Below are 20,262 nucleotides of genomic sequence, written 5' to 3'. Positions count from 1 at the left end.
TATGCTTCTACATTCCCAGTGGATCATGTAGCAGCCGTGGTGACTCTAACACATCCTCCTTTTACGTGCAGAATGGGGTACAAGGAGCAAGTGTTCCTCTGACTGCCTGATCTCTTCTTTTGTGCACTAAGGCAGGAGGAGTTGGAAACTGATCCTTAATCTGTACATATATTCAGATACGTGCTGCGTAATTCTTTGTCGGCCCCAAGCCTGCATCGGGATTTCGTCTGAGTGGAACATTCACTCTCTGCTGAACCTATCACTCCAACTGAACAGTTGAAAGCTGGAGCAGCTGTTGGTTTTAATGTTGTTTAGGTTGGCTTTGGTCACCTTAGATCTGCACTTGTTTTTATTTGTTTTCATCAAACAAGATTGCAGCCAAGTGTGGTGGGAGAGCAACATGCATGAGCAACAAGCCTTGCCATAGCGCTGCAAGCAAAGAGAACAACTGGGAATAACAGCCAGTAGGGCACAGTAGGACAATTTCAGCACAGGCCTGAGCAAAAGTATCCTTCTTTGGCCAGGTCCACACTATGGGCAAGATACACAGCTTAAAGTACACAATTCCAGCTACATAAAAAATGTGGCAGGCATCAACACACGTTAAGCTGAGCTTCAGCTCTGTCCTCATTGGTGGGAGGTCGACAGGAGAAATGCTTCTGTCAACTTCCCTTACTCTTCACGAGGAGTAGGAGTACTGACGCCCATGGAGGTTCCCTCAGCATTCGATTTAGCAAGTCTTTACTAGACCCACTAAATTGAACACTGGAAGATGGATCCACAGTGTCAATCTTCCCACAATTGGAGATGTAGCTTTAGTTTTAGGGGTTGTTTTTCAGACTTAAGCTTGTGGATAATGGTGTGGTGATATATAATGCAGAGAAAAACTAAAAACCAATCTGCATAATTCAACTGATTTTTGCTTTCCTGAAAGTACATCCCATTAGCTATATTATTTAATTTTACTGATATGAATTTTCAGAATTTGGTGCTGTGCATTTGCAGAGCAACCTTGCTTTTCTTTATTTGAACTTCTTAAATACTCTAGTATCAGCCAAACAAGTCACATCGTTCAAATGTCTTTAGTTGTAATTTTAATCAGAGTTTTGCTATTCAAAATAGGAAGGATTCATAATCTGAGATTGAAGCTTAGAGGGATGAAATGTTTTGGTAGCTGTATCAAAAAGCAGCAAAGACCGGGCCTAGTACAGTATCACTGATTTTGTGTTGAAGCCTGTTGTTCAATAGATGCCTTTCAAAAAAGATGGCGATCTATCACATAGATCAAAAGAGAGAGAGTGCAAGAGGAAAACGCTATCATTGTATGGAGAGTAAGGAGAACTCCATGGTTGCAAAACCTAGACTTTTTATTTTCAAGTTTAATGTTTGGCTGTGTCTAGACTGGCAAGTTTTTCCAGAAAATCAGCCGCTTTTCTGGAAAAACTTGCCAGCTGTCTACACTGTCCGCCTGAATTTCCGAAAAAGCACTGACGATCTCATGTAAGATTGTCAGTGCTTTTCCGGAAATACTATGCTGCTCCCGTTCAGGCAAAAGAGCCAGTGTAGACAGCTCAGCTTTGTTTTCCGCAAAAAAGCCCCGATCATGAAAATGGCGATCAGGGCTTTTTTGCAGAAAAGCGCGTCTAGATTGGCCACGGACGCTTTTCCGCAAAAAGTGCTTTTGCGGAAAAGCATCCTGCCAATCTAGACGCGCTTTTCCGAAAATGCTTTTAACGGAAAACTTTTCCGTTAAAAGCATTTTCGGAAAATCATGCCAGTGTAGACGTAGCCTTTGTGTTTCAGTGTTTGCAAAATACAACTTGGGAAAGGAGGGAAATTACAAGACTGAATGTGTCAGCCATGCAAACACAGAAATGGTGATAGGACTGCCTTCCTTGCGATTGATCAATGTGCTGCATGTATAACAAGAAGACTGTCTTCTAAGGCAAGAGAAGTGGTTGTCCTGTTCCATGTCTTCAGGGAAGCAACTGAAGCAATCTCTGGAAGAGAGAAATATGGTCCCGTGATGTCCAACCAGTTCAGAAGCAGGAGCCGCTATAGCAAACTCGCCACATTATTCTAAAAATGTAAAAACTTTTGTGATTTTTGAGTTTTTATTGTTCAATCCAACTAGCCACACTCAACCAGCCGAATAGCTGCATGTGGTGAGTGGCTAGCGTGTTAGATGCCACAGGTCCAGGGAACAGCTAGTGTATGGGAGAGGGAAGGGAAGGACCATCGCAGACCATTTGTTCCAGTCCTTCTTTTAAAGTCCTGGTGCAGGAAGGTTCCTTTAAGGACCTATAAGGCCACCATAGGAGAATGTCCTGGGACAGCATCTATCTGCAGTGAGCATTACACACGTAAATTGTTGCTCTGCATCTAACCCAAGATCAGCAAAGAATCAAAGTTGTTATTAGATCCCAATCTGAAAACTTTGGATTCAGTGGGTTTTTTGTTTGTTTGGTTTTTGTTTTTTGTTTTTTTCTGTCCAATAGCTGTTTGTTGGACTATGTGGAGAAAAGTTTGGTGCTCAGAGTTCAATAACCTGACAGGTGTCCACATTAGCCCTAATTAGTCCCCTGATTGCCATCAGCTGAAGAAAAGCTGAACTATTTCACAGGCCAATGGATACTCATGTCTCCAAAATCAATGTGCTGCTTCCAGGTTAGGACTGAAGCACCAAGGGAAGCCTAGGTGAGCCTACATCTCCTACCTGATCTGTCAAGTAGTTAGTCAGAGGGTTGTGCTTTCCAGAGCTAATGATCCAACATTTGCCATCTTCTAAAAGATGACTTTCCAGGGGGAGGGAGGTCGGGTTTGGATTTAGATGTTTCCCAGCAGGTTCTGCAACCCAATTTCTGAGGAGGGAAACAGATTGCAAACTAAACTAACCAGGCACCTACTAAACCACAAAAATAAAACAAGTAAATTAAAAAGTGCTTTCGATAAGAGTACTCCAAGGTATTATTAAGATCACAAGTGAGGCCTTTTTTTTAATACGCTCTTGCTTTTGATGATTTAATTATGAAATGAGAGAAAATCTGTGTAGAAATTAACATGAAAACATGTATATCCTCTTCAATCAATGTATTTCAAGAAGTTGTTTTTCCAGAGTCCGTGTCATAAGGAATTAGCTCATCCTTTGCAGTTCAGGCTGTACTGATCCTTCCTAATGTGTATGGGGGAGGGAGGAAAAAGGTGCTTTAATTTGGGGTCTGAGCTAAAGCCCAGTCAAATCAGTCCAGTGTATCTATTGCTTTCAGTGACCTTTGAATCAGGCCCTAATCAGGGAGGAATCATTCCAGTATTGGAGGAGAATTAATCATCTGCTAATCTGAATACCAATTATATAAAAAGAAAGTGTGTATATAATATAAAATATTACATATGTCTTCTCAAAAACACAGGGCAGAGTCTTGTCTGGTGTAAACTGTCAACATTATCCATTTTATTTGTATTTTCACGTGATTACCCTTGCTTATCTATACCGTGTCAAGTATCTGCTTCTTTAATGTTAGACTTTATATATATATATAAGAAAATGCCACTCCAGCTACAGGAGACATCCCAGGTTTCTCTCTTTTTCACTTGACATTGTTGGGAGCTGATTTATCTCCTTCCTCCTTCATTACTCAGTGTTAATGTTAATGACACGGGGTGGTCATTAGGTTCTAGCTGATGTTCTTGCATTCCTTTCTGCTGCCTCCCACTTTTCTTCAGCAGACAGCATTGACCCCAGCAGCTGCTACTTTTGTTAGAGACATTCTTTCTTATATTTCTCTGCCTCTGGGGCTCAAAAACACACCAGAGAGGAGCGAAGTTAGTGTATCAAAGGCTGAATAAATGTCTGGGTTGCAGGTTGAACAGCTGTAGGATATTTGAGGGACTGAAGAAATATAAAAGAAGCCTGCCATGGTCTTTTTTCCAAGTGCCTTCTGAGAAGAACTGAAAACATAACCATGATGATGATTATTATTTTTATTATTTTGTCAACATGGGTTTAGGTTTGTCACTGGCTGGGATTTGAGTGTCTGTAAACCAGAAAATTAAACAAAATGAAGCCTCACAATTTACTTGCAATTACCAGAGCCATATGTACCTCCCTGTGTGTGTACACAGTTAAAAATTCATTGTGAATTTTGGAATTCATACATTCATTCATTGTGAATTCATTGTGTATTTCTTTTCTAGTATTTTAAAACCCTGTCTCCCTGCAATGGTTTGAACTGAAAATAGATATCTATCACAATTTTGTCTTGCTGGTTTTAGTGTAACTTCCCTTGAGTGCTTTAGATCTGGATGAGATGTATTCCTGAGGTCCTGACCTGATCTGGTCATTAAAATTTCCATGGTCCTTTTTGCAAGAGGGTATTTTTTTATTGCCTATTTGTAAACACTGTCACTGTGGAAAAACTGAAGAAAACATGCCCTCTGCCCCACAAAGTGTACAGTTTTAATAGACAGTCAAGGCAATGTAGTTTGAAGTATTTTATTTTATTATCCCTACATAGGGGCTGAATTGTAAGATGTTAACCCTAGAGTCCTAGCTAAATTCCAATGTGAGTGCTTATGTTTTAACTACTAAATATAAATATAAGAATGGCCATAGTGGGTCAGAACAAAGACCATCTAGCCCAGTATCCTGTCTTCCTACAGTGGCCAATGCCGGGGGCCCCAGACGGAATGAACAGAACGGGTAATCATCACATGATCCCTCTCCTATCACTCATGCCCAGCTTTTGACAAACTGAGGCTAGGGACGCTATTCCTACCCATCTTGGCTAATAGCCATTGTTGGACCTCTCCTCCTTGAATGTATCTATTTCTTTTTTGAACCCAGTTAAATTCCTGGTCTTCACAACATCCTTTTGCAAGGAGTTCCACAGGTTGACTATGTTGTGTAAAGAAATACTTCCTTTAGTTTGTTTGAAACCTGTTTCCTATTAATTTCATTTGGTGACCCCCTAGTTCTTGTGTTATGCCCTAATTCTTGTGTTAGTAAAGCTCCCTTCCACCTGTCTGTAATTTCAAATGGCTACATTACAATTTTCATCATTACTGACTCAAAACTGTTAAATAGCTGTCATGTTCCACCCCAGAGGTGACTGCGATTCAATTCAGAGTGAAGCAGTTTCTATAAAATGATTTGACTTTCCAGTGTTCCTCAGTACATACATTCAGTCCCGGTTTGTTTTGAATGCCTTGCTGATTTTGAATATCTCCGGCATATGTTTTGATAGAGGCAAACTCAGGTCAAAATAATGAAAAAGAAAGCCATGTACATGCTAATAAATGTCATTTGCCAGCACTTTGCCTTTATTTGGCACCATGCTAAATCTTGTATCAAGTGTAATGCAGGGTGCAATTGGCTTTACACTGTGACTGGAACCCCACTGCTTTTCTTGTCGCCCCAGGAGGACGTTTATCACAAGCGAGAGAGCAATTACAAAGCAGTTAAACTCACTGTAGTGAATCTTGTTTTTAAAAAGAAACTAACTTTGTTGTTGCCGCCTTGGGTTTGTTGTGTCATTAGACTTGCACTCCTTTGCTATTGGGCAGTCTTTCACAGTCTACGAAGAGCTAGCAATGCCACATCCTTCAATTATAGACCATCCCCATTTATAATGTATGAACAATTTTAATAAAAGGAGACTCTTTAATATTTATGGCCCTTTGTGTCCTACATATGGGACCCAATTTAAAGATCTTTGTTTCTTTTTTTTTTTTTTTGCAGTAAACCTTCGATCTGGAGCTGAGCAGAAAGTGGTGTTCATCACGGCTCGTGTCCACCCTGGAGAAACTCCATCTTCTTTTGTGTGCCAAGGTGAGTGCTTACCATGCCACGATTTGGAATAAAAACTCAGAGATGGAGGTGTTGCTCTTCCCTACTGTCTTTTTTCAACATGGTCTGTGCTCTTTTGAGCATCTCAGGCCAACGCACTGTGATCCTGGTTGCTCGGTTGGATTATAAGAAACCATCCACTTGTCTGAAGGGGTTGTTCTGAGGAATAGGGTTGTTCTGAGGAACAACAGGGCTTTGTGTGACTGACATGCACTGCTGAAAACGTAAAACTGCCCATATTGTGTTTGCAAAGGGTTGGAATCTGAGGGGTCTCAGTAAAAATAAGCCCAGTGTGTTTTACAGGTCGAACCTCTCTAGTCTGGCACACACTAGTCTGGCACTCTCTAGTCCGGCACTCTCTGGTCTGGCGACATCCATGGTATGGCATGATTTTAATTACCCAGATGTCCTCTTATCATGGGTGTGGCCATGTTTCCTGCAGTCCATAAAGTTTGTTTACAGCCACCAGTTCTGGCTTTCAGTGTTCTGTGCTGTTACTTGGCTTTAATTAACCCCTAAATGTCTTCAAAGAGCCCAGAATGCACTTCCATTAGACAACTTTGACCTCCTATGGTTCGTAAAATTCTCTAGTTCACCACCAGTCAGGTCCCAAGGGTGCCAGACTAAGTAGGTTCTGCCAGACTAGGGAGGCCCATGATTGCTAAGGGGCCCCAGTAGCAAATGAAACCCATGGGCTGGATTCTTGGTGTGAATTAAAGGAGCTATGCGGATTTACTCTGTCAGCTGAGGAACAGCTCATGTTTGCAAAGGGTTGGAATCTGAGGGTTCTCAGTAAAAATAAATCCAGTGTGTTTTACAGGTCGAACCTCTCTAGTCCGACACTCACTAGTCAGTCATATCAGTCATGGCTTACGCTCTGCTCATTATGCAGCTGATGGATGAATGACTAGTCCTGTTGATTGGTAAAGACCTTAAAGAGGGACGGATGTAGATTCAAGACCTTCTCCCTGCATCCCTCCTCCTGGGAGGTGTGTCTCCTGCACTTCTCAAGGAAGCTATTGTTCCGTAGGTGAGCAGATGCTGGATCTTTTGCTGTAGTTCGCTAGGATGCAAAGCTGCTTCATGGGCGTCCACATCCATCTGACATTGCCACCTCAGGAGCGCCTTGTCTTTTAATCACTATTGGCTGCTGTGCTGGACCCCTCCCCATGCTTAATTATACGGCTCTGTTAAGGTTAGTTGGTTAGGTGTCTGTGATTCCCTCTGCTCCACAGATGGCTGGGGACAGAATCCTGGTGTATGTTGGGAGGAAAAGGAAGGTGTGCGAGGGTACTGTCTCCATTATACATTTCCTTACCTTGCTGTTCCCCAGGGGAACCCTAGCTCCAGGAGCTCTCTGGTGGAGACAGTGCCCTCCCTCTCAGAACCCAGTAGAACCAATGTCGGTAGGCCAGGACTTGCCCGTTTGATTTCCTGCTCTGCATTTCAAACCTCTCCTCCCTCAGTTGCAGTCTGAGGGGACTGACTAGCAGAGAGAGTCACAACAGCAATGCTCCTGTTGGAGCTCTGCTGGCAAAAAGGCATGGTGGACAACCAGGATTCAGAGTGGAGGACGCTTGTCTTCATGCTGATGGCCCTATGCTTTTCTGGATCCCATGAGATCCGCTAATCTGGGGACTTCACCCTTTCTGCGACCGGGAATGCAGTATCTTTCACCCGCCAGCACAATGCCCAAGACTCACTGGATGGAGGTTCAGCAGGTGTCCTGGTCTTGTTTGCTGGACTAGCCAATATAGGCGAGTATAGAGTTCTTGAGATTTATTAAGTAGCATGTATTTATAATTGGAAGGTGTATGACTTTGTTTGAGTCTACGTGTTCCCGTTTGCATTGCGCTGGTAGGTGAAGGGTGAGGCACGCTGATAGGGAGATGCTTCATGAATATCACTGTTTTATTGTGATGGTGAAATATGATTAAACAAGAAAGGAGCAAAATGTGCAGAAGAGATGGGTAATGTAGCCAGATGAAGGAATTAGATGGAAATCATCTCTGTTTTCTGGAAAGACTTATGCTTTGGGAAGAAGAGTGGGAGCTGAGGAGCAGGGGGGAGAAGAAAGCAAGCTAGTCTTGGAGAAGCACATCCGAAACTTGCTGAGTGTGCAGTTACAAGGCACGCTTGACTCGCTCAGGAATGCAAGGATCTATGCTGAGCGAACGCCACCGTGCATTGAGCTATTCTGCTCCGCGCAGATGAAGATGTCTTGTGTGTATAATTAGCGTCATAAGGAGTGATGGGAAATCGCAACAGTCCCCTAGAAATGGAATGCATTTCAAGTTCATTTCGACGTTGTTTCTGACATTGCCAAAAGGAAAATGAGGTATTCGCTTTATCTTTGGAAACTTTTGTGGAAGAAATAGGATCTCTTGGTAGTTTAAGCTCCTGGAGTGAGAGAGATGTTATTTTAGAAATCTTGTTAGGCATTTTGGGCAGAGTTCAATATTTTTAGTTCAACATCTGAAGCCAAACCCAGTGCATTCAGTACATGGCAGTTTTGCCTGGTTTACAGATTTCTCCTGCATGGTTTGAAGTGATTACACATACAACCTGTAGCATGCAGATATGGCAGGCTAGTCGCAAAGATGAGATGTGGGCATCATCTGATGTAGGAAGGCACTGGGCTGTAGCTGCCAAGGCCCAAAGCAATAGCAAAAGAAGAAAACAACCACAGTTTGGCTGCACACCCAATTTCCCTTCTAATGTTGGGCTTTGCTTCTCTCCGTCTTGGTTGTCGGTTTCCCTGTGAAATTCTCTGTTCAGTCTCCACAACGTCCCGTGCAAATGCTCCAGTTTCTGTCTCCCTTTTTACTTATCTCTCTTCACACACCTTTGCTGTTTCCACATGTAACCCATGCCTGCATGGTGTGACGCTCTGTCCCTTCTAGGAGCACCTCGGCCACCTAAAGACTGAATCTGCTATAGCCTTGGCTCAGAGCCAGGTAGGCAATAATTTTAGAGGGGGGGAAGGAAATTTCTGAAGTGGTCCTGGGTCCTTGGGTGGAAGGGCTGGGGCCAGGACACTTCCCGTGCTCCCCCACACACAGACCCTTATTGGCCTGGGGGCAGGGGAGCGCTTGAAGTCTTTCCCCCGCCTCCCCCCCTCCTGCACCTAGAGAGAACTGCCAGAACCTAGAGAGAACTGCCAGCACCACACACCCCCAGGGAGGGAGTAGAATTTACGTGCTTCCCCGTCCCCAGGGCTCGATTGGCCTGGGGGCGGGGAATGTCAGGGCAGCTACTGGCTGGATCAACTGGCTTGGTGGGCCGGATCCAGCCCACAGAAGCTCTCTTGCCCAGCCCTGCAGTAGAGGCTCATGCACTTGGCTTCAGAGGTCCCAGGTTTGGTCCCACCTGCCGGCAACCAGGGTCTGTCAGCATTATACAAGCATCATGACTAATTGCCCTTGTCTGCACAGAGAAGTTTCTAGCTAAACACACTCTCCAGTGTTAGCAGCCTTGTGCGGGGATCCTAGATGTGGCTCTGACACCTTGTGGAGCTTTTATCTTGAGATTCACATTTAAATCTAGTCTGAGCACTGGTGAGTGGCCCAGAGCGAGAAAGACTCAGGCAGCATGGGAGCTCTGAACATGTTTCACTGATGCTGGAGTCGGACTGCCAGAAGCCATCCATCTCGCTAGGACTAAGTCTACACAGCTTACGGTCTTAAGCCTCCTAGCTCAATTTGTGGGGCTCAGCCTAGTGCACTAAAATAGCCATGTACAGGCAACCCCCGCATTTACGACCTAGTTGGTTCCTGGAGAACCATTGTAAGTCAAGCCATCGTAAGTTGAACCCTTATTTCCCATAGGCGCAATGTTATAAATGGTGGTTCCATTCCTGGAAACCTATTTCATACTCTAAAAATACCTAAATTGAGGAAAACTAAAAAGTGAAAACTGATGTGGTAGAGGTGTGCGCAGGTCAAGCAGCAGCTGCAGACTGGTGAGTCTGACTGACCTTGTGCATTTCCTGTTGGGATGACGTGTGGAGTCTGCGTCGTATGCCATTGTAAATACAAGCGGTGTACGTAAATTGGGGGTGTTAGGGGCTATCTTGCATGAAAAAAATGGTTGTAAATGTACGTCTGGCAGTTGTAAGTCAGGAGTCACCTGTAGTCAATGTTGGTGGTGGAACGGAGACTCTGAAGCCTAGCAATTTTACATAAGTCCTGCTGTCATCAGTGTGTCTTTACATGCTACCGTCATGCACACATTCTCTCCCTCCTCCACAAGATTTCCTTCTTCAGATTCACTCCTGCCAGAAGGGTTTTGAAAGCCCTCGTCCTGCCCACCAGCTAAAACAGGAGTTAGGAAACAGAAATGGAGAAATACATGAATGGACCTAACAAACTGTGCCATAAATATTCCTGCTGCTTTGGTTTACCAACCATATGGGGCCTGTTTAGACAAGATGCTCTTTGGAGCAGGGAGATTCTTCTCATTTTTCCTACTTGTCTTCAAAATGGCCACCACACTTGCACCATGGCAACAACAATGACTGTGACCTACTCAAAGGCCACCTGGTAACTTGTGTCAGGAGTAAAGGGTGAAAGGTGGGGATTTTTTAACCTCCCCTCCCCTGAGTTGAAGTGAATGCCAAGGAGGCACTATTATTAGTCTTGGCTTGCTACAACAGAAAGGGTTAATCTGTCACTTGGGTAAGGGAATACCAAAGAAGCAAACTCCTCCATGTCTAGAAAAAAAATGGGGCATTTCCTTGCCAGGCGGGCAAACCTTTGCCTTCTAGAAATGGAAATCAGGTAGCGGCAGCTTTAATTTACTTGAGCATATCACTAAGGCAAATAATTTCATTTCATATTCTGGCACTCTGCATCCTGTGGTATCCCAGTAAATCATGTCAGATCCTAATATATCACTGTATGGCTTATCGCAGAGGGTGATGGCACAAGAGCTGACGCATTCTATTCTGCTGCATCTGAACTTTTTTTCTTGAGAAACAAAGTCCTTTCTTTCAAATGCATAACATATCATCTGTCAAGTTTAGTAACAGGAGGCTAGACAGGCAAAATGGAGGGGAGGAAAGCACTGACCAGGAGCAATATTGAGCAGTCCTGGAGCGGAGGATGTAGGCAACTGGAATTAAATGGACATATTTTCATCTTGCAAATTGAGTCCATCGGCAGTAGTCAAACAAAGGCAGATTTAACACATTAGGATCCCTGTGTCCCAATTTGGTGGCACACTGTGGATAATTAGAAGTGAATCTAAGATGCTCTGCGTTAATCTAATTTACATCTTCTACTCACCTCTCAATAGAGTCCTGCTGCCTATTTCTCTAGGTTCTTATTCCATGCTTGCCACTTGAATTGTGCAAGTCCCTCTCTGTGTAGTGTTACAAAGTGAACAGGCGAGAATCTGAAGGGTTGGAATTTCTGTTTCCCTGTTCTTACAGTGGGAGGTTTACATCAAAGGAGGTTAGGCTGCTTCTGTGAGACTTCTAACCACTTAGGGCATGACTACACAGCAGGGTCGAATTAAGCTACGCAACTTCAAAATAGCTCAGTTTGGCACTATAGACACAGCAGGAAGTTGAAGGAAGAACACTGTTCCTCCGACTTCCCTTACTCCTCGAGAAGTGAGGGTTGCAGGAGTCGGAATAAGGAGTCCTCCAGCTCGACATTATTTCAAAATAATATCTTGCTGTAGAGATATGCTCTTTGCTACTTTGGAAAAAAGTCAGACAGAGTCTTACTGACACACAGGAGCAGATGACCATTTTGCGGGGCCCAGGGCAGCCCAATTTCGCGGGGCCCCCCTTTGCCATGGCGCATGCATGGTGGTGCCACGCGCATGCGCGGGGCTTCTTGAAGCGCAGGGCCCGGGGTGGCCACCCCGCTCGCCCTGCCCTATATCCGCCCCTGCTGACATACACCTCTGGACTCATCCTTTCTGAATTTGCCCAAGTAAGTCTAAGGAAGTCCTGAATTAATGTGCTTTATATGCCCCAGAGCAGACAGAGAGAGTTGTAACATGAATGGCAACTCTCAGGAGAGTTTATTCCATACTGTGTTAAATCCTCCCCTTCTTTGCTAATGTAAGATACTCTCCCATTGACTGATAGCTTGCCCATTACTCCTGAGCATGCATCCGATACATTCCCCACAGATGAGCTTTCGCTGGGATCTTTCTGGTCTGTTTCTTGCAGCTCAACGAAGGGAGCCAAAACAAGTTGGTTGCAGCTGGCTGAGCTGGTATGAATGGCCAAACTTCTTTTTCAAATGAGTCACTTTGTGCCAATGCTATTACATCTCCTCTCTTTGAAAAGCTGCGTTTGGTAAGCAATAAGGATGTTAAGAAGTGGGTAATTAGCTAATTGTGTAATTCATATCATTGTATCAACTACACGATGAGTCGATAAGGGGAGGTGCTCTGTCTCGGCTTGTGCTGGGTCCAGGATCTACCCCTGCTGCGGCTCTGCAGTATAAATGTAGTAGGAGCTGAGAGTGCAGGCAGCCAGGCTCCTACAACATTGAAACTGCAGAGCTGCAGCGGGTGAAACTCCTGCACCCAGTACGAGCTGAGATTGAACAGTCCTGCCTTACGCCGGCTTTGGGACCACTGCAGCTCTGTCTGCCTCCCCTGCCCTCCCTGGCACACTGCAGAGCTTGTAAGCTGGCTCGCCCCAGCACCGGCTCCTGCTCCCCACTTCCCTTGCTGCCTCTGATAGGCTGTCTCGACTACATCCCTCTTTCGAAAGAGGGATGCAAATTAGACATATCGAAATTGAAAATGAAGCCAGGATTTGAATTTCCCATGCTTCATTTGCATAATCGCATCACGGCTTTTTTTTAAATGCTATTTTGAAAGTGAAACCGTGCTCTAGATGCGGTTCTTTCTAAACGAAAAGCCTTTTTCGAAAGATCCTGTAAACCTAATTTTTTGAGGAGTACAGGATCTTTCGAAAAAGGCTTTTTTTTTTTTTTTTCAAAAGAACCTCGTCTGGACCACGGTTTCCCTTTCAAAATAGCGTTTTGCGAAAAAAACGCCATGACGCAAGTATGCAAATGAAGTGTGGGAAATTCAAATCCTGGCTTCATTTGCAATTTTGATATGTCTAATTTACATCCCTCTTTCAAAAGAGGGATGTAGTTTAGATGTATCCATAGAGAGGCACCAAGGTTGGGAGGACACAAGTAGTCGACTAGTCACTTACATCGCTAGTAAGCAAAGGCTCTTACTCCTGCAGATCTCATAAAGTATCCTGGGCTTAGAGGTCATCCCTCTCTTTCTTTGGCAAATACTAGCAACAGCAGCCAGACGCCCAAGAATCCGTCAAGTAGTTACTCCAGCCACTCATTCAATGACTGACAACAAATGCTTTGATAGTTCATATTTGCTGCAACTCCCAAGGTACTAACCCGGGAGAATCCTGATTTATGAAGGATCTCTCAGATTTATGAGCGATCTTTTTTCTCTGTCTCTCAAAATTCGGATAGTGCTATCGGATACAGGGGTGTGTTTTTTTTTTTTCTTCCCCCCCTCTCCCCCCAGGATGGTCTTTCCTTTAAGGCTTAATAACCTATATAATACATGCATGTGTGTGTATCTGCTTTATCACTCAAGGGAAAACAATGCTCTAAACCTATGGTTGCTAGGCTTATCAGAATTGTTGCTGTGGTGTGGGTGAGTGAAGAGTAGATTGGAATTCAGGCTTCTTTTCCTGTATGATTATTTGTGTGTATTTTTACACTGGTGTCAGTCTGCTCTTAAAGGCATGCTGGGTTTCACAGGCCCTTTTCAGCTCAGCTGGAGCCAATACTTCTCTGTGAGGGGCTCGCAGCCAAGAGATCAATGGAGTTAGTGCTCCCCTTATAGGCCGAATTCATCCCTCATGCTGTTGTCACACACGACTGGATTCGCTTCCTGGTGTTCGGGGAAATGACACAAGAATTGGTCATTTCTCTGAAGGGTGATTATTAGAATCTCTTCTTTCAGATCATTATTTTGGGGGGAGGTAAGAAAAGAGCTGATATTTTTATTAAAGAAAAGGTACAATATTCCCCAACTTTCTTCCAGAGGGCTAACAACACATTAGCCCTTACTGGTATGAATTCTTTCAGTGAAATAATACTGAGATTGGCCATACTAGGTCAGACCAAAGGTCCGTTTAGCCCAGTATCCTGTCTGCCGACAATGTCCAATGCCAGGTGCCCCGGAGGGAGTGAACAGAACAGGGAATCACCAAGTGATCACTCATCCATCTCCAGCCTCTGACAAACAGAGGCTAGGGACACCATTCCTACCCAACCTGACTCATTATAATCCATCCAAAAGCAGCCCCCAGAACTGACACCAGGCAACCTTCACATTGGCTCTGATTTCACTTGCTATCTGGTTCAGTCTGGGTGTGTGTAGGTTCACACTAGGGGCGTTGTGTTTGTATTGGCTAGATTGTTTTTTCTTTGGAAGAAAGAGGGCAGCTGGAGCGTGGTTTGGTCCCATTATGGTCTCGGCGTGGTAAAGTTCATGCTTTATGCCTTATTTTTGCACTGGTTCTTTTGTGTATTTCTTGCATATTTTAGCAATGTACATATGTACATAGCTTCCTCGTAGCCTCAACATGTTTTGTTAGCCGCTCTCCGGTCGGGTTCAGTGAAATGTCTAATGCTAAAGGGCTTCTGACTCTTCAAATTTTAATGGGACATAAATGAGGTTTTAAACCTTGCAAATTACAGCTTGCAGAGGTGCTGCACTGAATCACTAAACCTCCTGAAGCAGCTTCCCTTATTTGGCTTCTTTTGTCAGGCATTTGCCAGGATGGCACCCGCCACAAAGTCTGAATCCCACACAAATGAAAATCTGCGCCCTGAGCTTTTTGCTTTAATATTCTCTGCGAGGCTGGGATCCAGCACTCCCCAAAAAGGCGGTGCAAGAGGAGAGGGAGAAGGATCTCACAACCTGGCTTGATAAGGCTCAGCTCTCCTCTTGACCTAACTTTCCTGTGACCTCAAACTGACGTTGAAGGGGCTCAGCCTTTCAGAGCAGGCAGACAGACATGGTTACCCACAAGGAGTGGAGCCAAAATGGCTTTTGATTATTGTTAAGCCAATGCCCCCTCATTATACCAAGTTAGAGCAAGTGGCATGAAGTGAGAATCTAGGCACGAACATATTGGCTTTGCTTGTTAACATTTTTATGACTTTATTGTGAGCTGGTATCTTCTTGCTGCCATGGTTGAGAATGTGAACATTTCTAACACAAAGTTCTGATGCAGAGTTTATCGAGGGTTGGAGGATAAGAGACTCACTCCTGTAGGACAGAAGTCCTCCTGCCAGCCTCCTTCTTGGATCCTATTGTACAGCAGCTCACTCAGCTGGCTGAGAATTGAAATTTCCTTCTACGTGATGAAGGTGCTGTCTCTTCCCATCCAAATTATTCTGGGTCTTGTATTCCCAGAGAGATTCCAAGATGGTGGCAGTTTTCCAGTTCACTTCACAAAGACATTACTTTAGAATTTATGCGAGGGGAGCAAATTCCCCTAGGACTAACTAAGAGAGCATGATGCCGTTGTGCAGCAACCAGCAAAGGTATTTTTCCAGGTAACCCATTCTTAGGAAAATAATAAGGCCACATGTGACAAGACACAAGTCTGGGGACTCTTGAATCTTTCTGTCCCTGTTTAGCATTCTTGCCTTCACTTCCAGCCTACCTTTAGCACACTTTAAAAAAAGCAATGAGGGCTGCATCCTCATTAAACAGCTGTTCCTCCTCCCAATTAACAGAAAACTCTGAACATCAAGGCAGAAAGTGACCTTACCAGCAATAGAGGAAAGTGTGGTTTTGAAATGCAAGAGCAAATATGACGAAGGTGACCTTTGCTCGCAGAAAGAAACTGCTCGGAATATAATGTTTTCTAGGATGTATTTCTTCACACAATGCTCCATCTGTGGATTTCCTTGCCAGATGAGGTTGTGAAGCCCTAGACTATAACAGGGTTCAAAAAGGACTTAGATTCATGGAGAATAGGTACGTTGGTGGCTATTAGCCAGGATGGGCAGAGAGAGTTTCCCTATCCTTTGCTTGTCAAAAGCTGAGAATGGGCAATGGGGAAGGATTGCTTGATGATTCCCTGTTTTGTTTATTCCCTCTGGGGCACCTGGCATTGGCCACTGTCGGCAGACTAGATGCTAGGTTAGATGGACCTTTGGTCTGACCCAGTCTGGCAGTTTTTATGTTCCTGGTGAAGACTGTCTCTCTGGATGCTTCCCAGCTAGGAAACAAAATCTCCCAAAGAAATGAAATGAGAACTGTACCGCTATTTCTAGAGGACTTTGAACCATTGGCTACGTCTAGACTGGCATGATTTTCCGCAAATGCTTTTAACGGAAAAGTTTTCCATTAAAAGCATTTGCGGAAAAGAGCGTCTAGATTGGCCCGGATGCTTTTCCACAAAAACGCTTTTGCGCAAAAGCATCCGTGGCAATCTAGACACGCTTTTGCACAAAAAAGCCCCGATTGCCATTTTCGCGAAAACAAATCTGAGCTGTCTACACTGGCCCTTTTGTGCAAAAGGACTTTTGCCTGAACGGGAGTAGCATAGTATTTCCGCAAGAAGCACTGATTTCTTACATGAGATCGTCAGTGCTCTTGCGTAAATTCAAGCGGCCAGTGTAGACGGCTGGCAAGTTTTTCCATAAAAGCAGCTGCTTTTGCGGAAAAACTTGCCCATCTAGACACAGCCATTGTGTTTAACTGCAACTGAATGAGTATTGAACAAAACACTGAGCTTTGATCGGGCCCATTACAGTAGCATCAACCTCTTGAGAACATCTCAAGGCTCTGTTTGCTGCCCTTTGTAGTCTGTTTAATTTTTGTTTGGAGGAATGCATTCTAACCCAGTTGGAGGTGTTTTATGTCCATGGTATCCATTGTAGTAGTAAGCCAAAGTGTCATCACTTGGCCACCTTTTCTGTCCCCAGAGTAGTCTTATCTGTGTAATATGCACAACCATGGGTGTGCCATTTGCTCTCCTCCCTGCTCACACTGACACCTTCTTAGTGTTCCCCCAGAATAAGGTGCTGTACCTCTAGGGAACTTAACCTCTGCGGTGGACACAGTTTCCATTTTCTCCTTGTGAGGTGGCTGAGCTATGAAGTTCTGAGATGGATCTGAATTCAATGGGTCCTCATGAAGGCTTCACAAATCTTCTGACTAAGCCCTTTGTCTCCAGAGATGGAGGAGCAGGTGTCCTCTGCTGTTGAGCAAGCTACCAGTGAGCAAAAGGAAAAGTGAAGTTGCTGTCCATGCAAATGTTGACCTCTTGACCCCGTGATCTCCCCACCCCTTGAAGGGTTGCTTCCATACCAGGATCAGAAGGAGCAGCCATTGGGCTCGGGTGTGTAGGGAGTATGGTTATATCATATGCATTTGCCAGGCACTAACAGGGTAGCTTCTTCCCCTACAAGGTGATCAGGTATAATCTGTCCCTTTAAAAGAGCTATAGAATTTCAGTCTGTTTAAAAATGGTTATTTTGGCCATCATGTGGGTGCTGGACTCGGTGAGCTCTGGGTATAGATATTCATCAGATTTTTTCATGCTAGTTCATTCTGCCCTGAATTTCATATGATTAAAGGCGAGGCCAGTATGTCTGACTTAATATTGGTCATTCAGCAGTTAATTTCAAGCCAAGGAAAGGTTCTTTGTTTCCTTCCAAAGCCTTCCTTTAAAAAGCCAACGCGGAGTTCAAAATTCAGGATCTGTCTAAGCCACCCCCATTCTCTCCCCAATTTTCTTCGTAGTTTATTCTTTCATCTATAGACGGCTGCGGGTCAGATGTTCGGATTACTACTGAATTCTAAAACAGGCCAATTGTTCCCACTTGTAAGCAAGCCTAGCAAATTGGCGTGACCCAAGCTGGGAAGAGGTGAGGGGACCCTGGCTAAGAGGATAGACTCATTGTGGATTTGGATTACAATTTGGAGAATATTGTAGTTTTGCTGCGGATTAGAACAGACCCATGGGGGGAAAGAACTAAATTAATTATTTTCCTACCTGCAGCCGGCAGGCGCTAATCTCAAAATGATGGTATCAGTGCATCAGGGTAAAGGAGTAAATTCTGCTGGAGGCAGTCTATACAGCTGCCTGACCTAATTTTGTCCTAAATAAATGTCCATAAATGTGTAGATACTTGTCTTTTGCTGTGGTTCAATGATGACAAAGCAGGGGGAGGGGGAGTGTCATTTAAAGCAGTAGTTCAGAAGGCCAGTGGCAGATGGCTTTATACACCTAGATCCTGACCAGCTATATAAACCTATTCCGCTCCCTCAGGTCTGCTGACCCTCTAACTAGAAGAAATAGGAAGCAAGATTTTACATTCTCAGGCCTGCCGACAGGGGTGGGAACAAAGGGGGCAATTGCCCCCGCACTCGGCAATTCAAAAGGCCCCAGGCCCTTTTAAATCAGAGCTAGACCCACACTTTGGGCAGCTCTGAGGACTGGGGAGTAGGGGATGTGGTGCACTCTGGGGGGAGAGGACTGGCTGACCCAGCTCTGCCCTTTCTAGGAGCACAAAGCTACACCCTTGCCATGTCCAAGGACCTGGTAAGTCTGTTGGTCCCCATGCATATTAATTACTTTCAGAATAGAAAAAGGGGAGGTAATTGAACATGCCTGGGTGTTAATCATGCTATTCATCTTCCAGCTCCTGGGGCAGAGTGTCTGACACACATGTCATAACTTGGCACTTAAAAAACAGAAGGGGATCATGATAGATGTAAGATGCAATTCAGGTTCCCTTTTTCCCCCCTAGGGATGCAGGAAAACAACTGACAAAGAGTTCAACAGCACAACCCCAAAATGAGCTGTAGGCACTTTGAAAGATGTCAGGCTGCATTCATCCTTCCCGCTAAGAAAACTAGCTGTTTGTTTGGGGGTTTTGTTTTGTTTTGTTTGTTAAAGTGCATCACTCCTAAGCTACAATATAAAGGGGAACATGCTCTCCTGTCATTCTCAAAGCAGAGTGAAAAGCACTGTTGAGTGTGCCCAATAAATCTCTTGACTGGGGATTGCAGGATGAAGGATCCCATAAAAGAGAGGTTGTTCTAAGAGTGTGTGTGTGTGTGTGTGTGTGTGTGTGTGTGTGTGTGTGTGTGTGTGTGTGTGAGACACACATCGCTGGAGCAAGAGCAAAAGAGACTACTGTGAGATTTTGTTAAAGGCAAAGGAGCTTTTTCTGATGTTCCCCTATACAAGTTTGCCATTAGTCCTAGCAAGACACCAGAAGCATTGACTCTAGCCATCATAGTATCAGAGGGGTAGCCATGTTAGTCTGAATCTGCAAAAGCGGCGAGAAGTCCTGTGGCACCTTATAGACTAACCAAAGTGTTGGAGCATAAGCTTTCGTGGGCAAAGACCCACGTCGTCAGATGCATGTCATCATAGTGATCTGACAAGACATGGAACTAGTTTACTGAGCTTGAGAGGTTCTGGAGCAAGGTTTAAATGCTTCCAGCTGCATCATGACATTGTACATTTATTACCAGGTTTCTTTCATCCGTTAGTTATTTGACCAGTTTCACCCTAATGCTTACAGCAGACTCTTTTCACTTTCACCATCATCAGAAGGGACAAGGGAAAAAGTCCTTTAGTTCCTGTGGTTGATAGAAAGAGTGCTGGCCAGCACCCAAGGTGTGTCTAGACTACAGGATTTTGTCGACAAAAGTGGACTTTTGTCGACAAAACTATACCTGCGTCCACACTACCGCTGAGTTCTGTCGACATAACGTCGACAGAACTCAGCAGTTTTGTCGACGCTGGTAAACCTCATTTTACGAGGCATAACGCCTTCTGTCGACAGAGTTTCTGTCGACAGAAGGTGTTATTGCATGTAAACTGTCCTTTTCGTCTACACTACCATGTCGACAAAGCAGCTTGCTTTGTCGACAGAACTGAATGTAGTGTAGACGCTCTTTGTCGACAGAAGTTTTGTTGACAGTATCTGTCGACAAAACTTCTGTCGACAGAAGCCTGTAGTCTAGACGTACCCCCAGTGACTAAGAGGTTAAACTCAGGTAGCTAGCAAAGGTGTTGGCAGAGGGCCAGAAGAACCAATGGGGATACAGTGCTGAAATTTGAATTGTAATTAGATATCTTACCTGCTTTCTTTGTGTGAGTCTAAGTTAAGGGCTGGAAGGAGTAGATGCAGTAATCAGAATTATCATGCTTATAACTATTGGACATTGGAATGAACTGGGCTTTGGAGTACAGATCAGCATGGATCATGAGTAGAGGGAAAAGTGTATCTAGTAACAATCAGGGTATTTTTCTTTATTTTGTTTGGTTGGTTTAAACTTCTCAGTGTGAATCCATGCCTTCTCCCCACCCCCATTCACTATCTATGGGTACATCTAGACTACATGGCTTCGTCAACGGAACCACG

The 20,262-nt window shown here is 44.4% G+C and overlaps 1 protein-coding gene across 1 annotated transcript in view; it reads left to right on the top strand.

Moving 5' to 3' along the window:
* Window positions 1-20,262, top strand: part of LOC149523907 (cytosolic carboxypeptidase 6-like) — a 429,125-nt gene that overhangs the window by 77,907 nt on the left and 330,956 nt on the right. The window contains exon 2 of the mRNA XM_089780411.1: window positions 5,738-5,827. The gene's annotated coding sequence lies outside the window, so the exon portion shown is untranslated. The remainder of the gene's footprint in view (window positions 1-5,737; window positions 5,828-20,262) is intronic.

Source organism: Pelodiscus sinensis, chromosome 9 (genome assembly GCF_052426305.1).
Source record: "Pelodiscus sinensis isolate ZL-2025 chromosome 9, ASM5242630v1, whole genome shotgun sequence".
In the NCBI taxonomy this organism is placed as follows: domain Eukaryota; kingdom Metazoa; phylum Chordata; order Testudines; family Trionychidae; genus Pelodiscus; species Pelodiscus sinensis.
Note: the sequence above shows the minus strand (reverse complement) of the source record. Positions and strands in the feature narration are given on the sequence as shown.